We start from the raw sequence: 7,387 nt of genomic DNA, 5'->3' as shown, positions 1-7,387 counted from the left end.
CTATTCAGCCTGGAAAAGCGTAGGCTCAAGAGTGATGTGGTGGCCACCTATAAGTTTATCGGGTGCTCATCAGGATCTGGGGGAACGTCTGTTCACCAGAGCCCCACAAGGGATGACAAGATTGAACGGTCACAAACTCTACTTTGACTGATTCAGGCTGGACATAAGAAATAACTTCTTTACTGTCCGAGCCTCCAAGGTTTGGAATAGACTGTCGTGAGAGGTGTTTCAAGCACCCACTTTGAACACCTTCAAGACGCATATGGATGCTTATCTTGCTGGGATCCTATGATCCCTGTTGACTTCCTGCCCCTGGGGCAGGGGCTGGACTTGATGATACTCCGGGGTCTCTTCCAGCCAAATTGTCTATGAAATCTATGAAGTGTTTAGTTCTCATTGATGAAATCAGTTGGAGTTAGAAACTGGCGTTTTGGGCTGGAGTGATCACTGGGCTTTGGTTGAATACCACAAGCTACTTGTGGGAAAGCAAGTATTTGTCCATATCCTTTATTTTGATATATAACGTATAACTACTAAATTTGAAATGTATGAAATTTTAGGGTGAAATATTTTGTCAAAATAGTAAACAAACAAATAAATAGTAAACAAATAAATAAGTTGAGTTCAGGTTGCTTATTAAACAAAGAAAAAAATTGGAAAAAATATTGGCATTTCTCATTTCTGTATTTTCAAACAAAATACGTTTTTTCCTTTAAACGATGACTTAATCTCAGATTTTAAAAAAAATGTTTAAAAATTGGAAAAAGTCACAAAAGCATTTGGTTTGACTGAAATTTTTCATTCAATCCCAAACAGCATTTTTTGTTTTGTTTTTGGCATGGAACAAAACCAGAAAAGAATAAAGTATTTGACCCCAGTACTTTTTCCTGCCGTGGCAGGGGGTCGGAGTTGATGATCTGCTCGGGTCCCTTCTGACCCTACCAACTATGAAACTATAAAGCCTTCCATTTTTGGGATAGCCTTTAACAGAATTTGTTTGTTTAAATTTGCTAGGGCTACCAAAAAATTACCTTATTTCATGTGTACAGGTTGACCTGGTGTATAAGTCAACCCCATTTTTCTGATCCAAAAAGTTAGGAATTTCATATAAGTCGTATAACTAGACCTAACTTTGTGCATCAGAAATATGTGGTTGACCTATACCAACCCCTGTGTACCCTCACTATGGGCTGGGTACCCGGGGGGTGGCTATGTGCCACAGTGCCACTTGTAGGGCATGGCACTTGGCTGGCATGGCCTGGGTAGCACTGCTTGCAGGGGATGGGGCTGCACTAGCCGAGTGAAAGGCCCAGCCTCATCCCTTATGAGCAGTGCTGCCTGGGCTGTGCGTTCCCTGTAAGTGGCACCAGACTTGGCACTTGGCTGGTGCAGCCCCATCCCCTATGAGCCTACTATGTAGGTGGTGCTGGATGGATGCTGAGCCCAGCCCTGTGAGCAGTGCTGCCTGGGCAACACCAGTTGAGCACCAAGCACCACTCACAAAGGATGGAGCTGGGTTCAGTGCTTGGCTGGCATGGTCCAGGCAGGGCCACTTGCAGGGGTTGGGGCTGGGCTCAGTGCCCAGCCGACTGGCATTTCCTTAGTGATGGTAAAGGCCCATAAGCTGTTCTCAGGCTGGACCCAGGCCCCATGGTCTCCAGTGACAGGGATGCTGTTGGTAGGTGAAGACGGTTGGTGTTGGGATGGGGTTAAGCTGCAGCTGCAGCAGCGCGAGGTGGAGGTCAAAAGTATTGATACGGTGTATAAGTCGAGGTTAAATTTTAAGAGTTAAAAATTGGGCTTCAAAACTCTACTTATACACTTGAAATATGGTATTAGTACAATTTTATATTGGTTGCAACTATTTAAATATAGATAAAACATTTAGGCAGAGATTTTTTTGAAGTTGCCTTGGTAGTTTGGATTTGAATTTTGGTGTCTCTCAGAATTAGCAACCTTTAATCCTAAATCTAACACTGAAGACCTTTTGAATGGGAGGGTTTATTGTTATTATTTTTTATGTGGTAATGTACAAATATTTACCTCTTTGCCGTTTGTGGCTGACATCAAACTTGAGATTTACCAGAACCTGTCAGAATATCTCTTAACTTAGCAAGCTTATGACAGGGGGGCAAGGGGTGAGGATATTACTTTCTTCAGACTAGAACTGTATAACATTTGACATACCAAAGCCCTGACAACCTGAAGATTGGAGCCTAGTAAGTAATTTATTTTCAGTCAATCCCAATTCACGTTGTGATGAACATTGTTTCTAAGTGTACTAAATGTTAAAAAAAAAAAAAGACTAAAGCCAAAGAGATCTATGAATGCAGCTTTGGGTTGTTGTGTACTGTGTAACACACAGAATTTTAAAGGGGATAGGTATGGACATTGTAAAGTCGTGTGAGGATTTTAATGTCCTCCTGTTTTAAACTGTAAAACATCCCAAAATGTTCATTTTCAGGTTGAATTTATCACACTTTTTCTCCATCCAAAAATAATGTATTTGAGGAAAGTGTTTAACAGAAATTGTTGCATTGTTTTGGAGGACAAGGTAAAGGGAGGAGGGATATACTTTATTTAAAATGAGCTGAATTGTCTAGTTTAGTAAGCTGGAAACTTATCACCTCCAGGAGTTTATAATATATTTGCTGTTCCGAGTATAAGTATAGCAACACCTTTAATTTATTTTCTCATCTGTGTGATCATTCCTGCAAATGTTAGGTGTCATTCCCTTAGTTTTTCTTTAGATCAGATGACTCAGTTCTCTTACAATTGGCCTTGTCCAAAGCTACACCTCACAGGCTATGGACAGACATTCAAAAAGCCTGAGCCTGAATTAATTCAATCTTTGCAAGTTAGTCCAACCTGGCTAGGTTAAATCACTTTGTAACTGCACAGACATCCCAGACATGCAGGCACATGCCTACAGTGGCTCAGGCTAGAAGTGGGGGGCACTAGAGTAGCCCTCCCTTCCCTTGCACAGTACACAGAGGGGGGAGTGTGGCCAGGGCCCAACAGGACACTCTGATTAGTCCAGCAGGGAATTGATAACAGCATTTATCACCCCATGAAGAAAACAATGGAGGGACATTACCAGCTATCTGTTGATTCTACCTGTTGATACAACACAGACCATAGCCAGCATGTGGTCTGCTAGCTAATGCACAGATACCTCTTGGCAAGGCAGAGGGGAGGGGGGAATTCCTGCTTATCAGGGAGTGGTGAGGGCGAGGAGGGAACAAACAGCTCTTCTTAAACAGCTTTTCCAAGGAAGGACATTAAGGTACCTGTTGATTAGCTCCAAAAAGCCTGTCTGCCTTAGTAATTTCCTACAGCATGGACTGTAGCCAGCATGTGGTTTGCTAGCTAATGCTAAGGTGTTTGTGTAAGGCAGAGGGGAGGGGGGAACAATCCCTGCTTAGCAGGGAGAAGGCAGGCAGATGCTGCTGTGCCTGCAAGTCTCTGCGGAGCTGTAGCCAAGGAGCAGATGGGAGGGGCCAGCCCTGGTGTGGAGCAGAGAGCCTTGCCCAGCCCAGAGGGCATGCCGGGAGCTTGGGGGTTATTTTAAACCACAAGAGGTCTGGACAGACGCTGCATAAACCGGTTTGAGCCAAATCAGTTAAATCTGATGCTGCATTCAACCAGGTTTATCTCAAACTGGTTTCAGCCATTTTCATACTTGTCTATGTGCACTGAACATCTGTTCTGTTTACAGGTTTAAACCAGTTTCTGATCACTTAAACCGGTTTATGTGGTTTATGTGTAAAGTCTGTCTGTAACCCCAATACATTTATTGACAGTGTTTACTTGGACTGAATTGAAGACCTACAGATCTTTTCTGCAGGATCCTGTGATCAGTGAATTATAGTGATCTTGAGCAGCCTCTTAAAAGCACACTGTTTCACTGCATTGGGAGAAACAGACACTGCCCATTGTCCCACAGATTTGGTCCCCTGCTGCTCCTAGGGCTTCAAGGACCAGATCATGTGGAACAACATTGGGGTGCATCTCTAAAAACTGGAAAACCCTTTGTGTCCCCACTTGCAGAGGTGTGTCATTAGTTAGAACTGCTCGATGAGCCCCTGCAAGCAGGAAAACTCAGAGTTACCCTTTATTTACAAAGATGTGCCAGGGGATTCAGGGCACACCTCTGCAAATGGGTAAATGCAGTCAGGCAGAATTAGGACCCCGGAAGCCCCAGGACAGTCTGGTCAGGGTGGCTGGGGCACATGCCTTAGACATCCACCACAAAATAGGAGCACAGATTTATACTACCTTTTTGTTGTTGCCACAAATTTGGGCATTTGTAGCACAACAAAGGGCATGGATGGCTGGTTTTTTGCTTTGTGCTGCCATAAAATTTTTTCCTGGACAGGTCTAATTTCTTAAATACCCCAGACTCTACATTTTTTTTTGTTATCTTGGATCTCTCTGCAGGAAAAACTAATTTCACCTGTCGTGTACTTTTGCCAGTATTCTGTTAACACTTTTTCCTGGGCTTAGATCTTCTGCCCAGTTTTATATGGGATTGAACCAGCCTCCTCTGAGCCAGTTGCTGTCCTATTGACTTCTGCCTCATATTTACATAATGATTTTTTCGAGTCGTTGTTCTGCCTTTTTGCTTGTATAGTGTGAAAAAAAGATTACACGTAAGTTTCCAGTGCATTACATATGCAAATACTTGGGCAATATTAGGATTTGGCAATCGTTCTTTGAAATTTTGAATGTTACATTAAAAATGAACAACATGTTTCTCTCTGCATTGGAATCTTGGCTGAATATTTATATATCAGTAGGGGCACCTGTGTCAATTCTAGACATCATAGTTCTTTAGAACATAAGGGACAAACTAGGTCTTTTAACATTCTGTGGGTTTAGATTCTCTAAAATGGTATGTCATGATTTACCTGACCTCTTCATAACTCTTTTATTATTGCAGGGGGATGTTTCTCATATGACTTGTTTCTGAGACCATCTTTTCTGGAGAAGGGGACAGGTGAATGGACTTGATAAAGGAGGGGAAGGGGATCTGAAGTCTTTTCTTCTCTTTTAAAGTTTCCTTTACATCTATTTTTCAACCCTTTCCTCCTCTTTTCCTAGGCATCTCCTTTCTTTTCTTGCCTACCTTATTTTTTTTAAAATCCTTTTTAGGGCTGTTTTTCCATAATTCTCTTCCATTTTCTCTTCTTCTTTTCTCTGTTTGAGAATTCACAGAATAAAGAATTCACAAGTAAGCTTTAAAATATTAAATTCTTCTTCCTTTGCAGTAATGCTAACACTAGATACCTTCAAGAAAGAACCTTGGGTCAGTAGTATTATTGTCTTTGAAGACTGTGCCTCACCAGTTAGAGGATATCTATAAAAAAAAATCAAAAGAAAAAGCTTGTTGCATGTTTGAAAAGAGAATAAATGGAGTAAGAAGGGACAGATAAATTAATTGTAATGTCTGTGGGCATTGTTAATTTATTTACATGCAGTGTATGGCAACATCAATTTGAGGCCCCTGGCAGATGTTAAAATAATAGCATGATGGGGAATTTTGGCTGCTTGCAGCTCTTAAAAAATAAACCCCAAACAAACCAAACCATGCTTTACTGGAAGAAGCACTGAGTTACTTCTACCAGGTTCCTCAACATCTGTGTAGATCAGACACTTCAGCAGTTCTTTTTGGTCCTTTTCATCTGATTTAATAAGCTATTAGATAGAAGCACCAAAAAAGCCCCACTAAAGCACCCAATCTATACAGATGTCAGGTGAGCCAGGTCAAACTAATACACTGCCTCTTTTGGGCATGTGCTGGGCTCAGCACAGGAGCGCAGGATGTTTAAAGTAAAGCGCTGGGTTTTTTGGTGGGTTTTTTTTTTACGTCTGCAAAACAGCCTTTTTGTCCTATCCCAAAAATGGTGCACCCTGCCATTCCTCACGTGCTTCTCTTGTTACTTCCTGTTTGAGCAGAAAATGAATATATTTAAGATCTTGTGACATTATGGTGGTTTTGAAAGTTTCTCTCTTCCTTTTCAGTTTCTTGATGTGATGCTTTCCTGTAACCACTGGGGGGAAAAATCTTTTTATTGTGTATATTGAAATATGCCTGTTCATGTTTTCTTTTTAAATTTCTTTCTCCATCTAGACCTAGTCAGTTGTACTATGTTTCTCTGAAAAAGCAGAAAACTGTTATATATTTTCTCATGAATTTTATTAATTGTCCATGATACTCCCATCTGTTCTTACAAAAAGCTACTTGAGCTAAAATCAAGGATCCCTAATCGTGGAAAAGGCTTAACGATGTTTAAGGGTGGTTGTCTACCAATACCCTGGTTTTATTTAAAACTGACCCATTGTTCACATTTCCCAAGTCTAGTAGATGAGCTTCTGGAGCTTATTAGACATCATGGTTTTTGTCCATTTCTGTTTGCACCATATGAAAACATCTTAACTGAACATCGTGTGCAAATTACTGAACCAGACAAATAAATATCCAGCATGGAGGACAGAGCTAATGGGATATAAATTAGAGTAGGAAAAACGTAAAAATAAATTCAGACGGTGTGGGGCGAAATTGTGGATTTTGAAAGCAGGTTAATATTAATATTGTGAGTGTTTGGGCAGGGAGAGGAGAGAATAGGAATGACCCCTATAAATCTATTCACCCCTTACTGAGGGATCTTAAGGTGTCTCTTCACTAATGCAAGAAGCATGGGGAACAAGCAGGAGGAGCTTGCTTTCCTGCTTGCAAGTAGTAAAATCGACCTGCTTGGCCTAGTGGAGACATGGTGGGATGAAACTTTTGACTGGGCAGTAGACATAGAGGGCTATCGGTTGTTCAGAAGAGATAGGAAGGGAAAAAAGGTGGGGGGGTTGCGCTCTATGTTAGGGAACAGTATACCAGTTCTACCTTCCAAATGGGACCAGTGGAAGGCTTAACTGAGACCCTGTGGGTCAAACTTCAAGGAGGGCGGGGGGGAGAGGGATCTGGTGGTAGGGTTTTACTACAGGCCACCACATCAGGAGGAAGAGCTGGATCTTGAATTCTCCAGGCGGCTGGGGGAGGTCGTGCGTGCAAAGGATGTTGTGGTCATGGGTGATATGAATCACCCTGATGTCAACTGGGAGGAACAGTTGGCCAGGTCTAGCCACTCGCGAAGGTTCCTGACATGCGTACAGGACCTACACCTTGTGCACGAGGTACTCGTCCCCACTAGGGAAAACGCCATACTGGATCTGCTGTTAGCCTGTGGGGATGACCTGGTGGGGGAGGTGCTAGTACAAGGGAGGCTAGGGGACATTGATCATGAAATGATCCAGTTTGCCATTCAGAGAAAAGTGGGGAGGGTAACTAGCACAGTGCAAATGCTTGACTTTAGGAAAGCCAACTTTGATGTGC

General features: G+C 42.2%; 1 protein-coding gene across 1 annotated transcript in view; it reads left to right on the top strand.

The window, feature by feature from the left end:
* Positions 1-7,387, top strand: part of DGKB (diacylglycerol kinase beta) — a 565,110-nt gene that overhangs the window by 23,029 nt on the left and 534,694 nt on the right. The window lies entirely within an intron of this gene.

The sequence above is a fragment of the Crocodylus porosus genome, unplaced genomic scaffold (assembly GCF_001723895.1).
Source record: "Crocodylus porosus isolate Cpor-Errol unplaced genomic scaffold, CroPor_comp1, whole genome shotgun sequence".
Lineage (NCBI taxonomy): Eukaryota > Metazoa > Chordata > Crocodylia > Crocodylidae > Crocodylus > Crocodylus porosus.
This window is presented reverse-complemented; position numbering and strand designations above follow the sequence as displayed.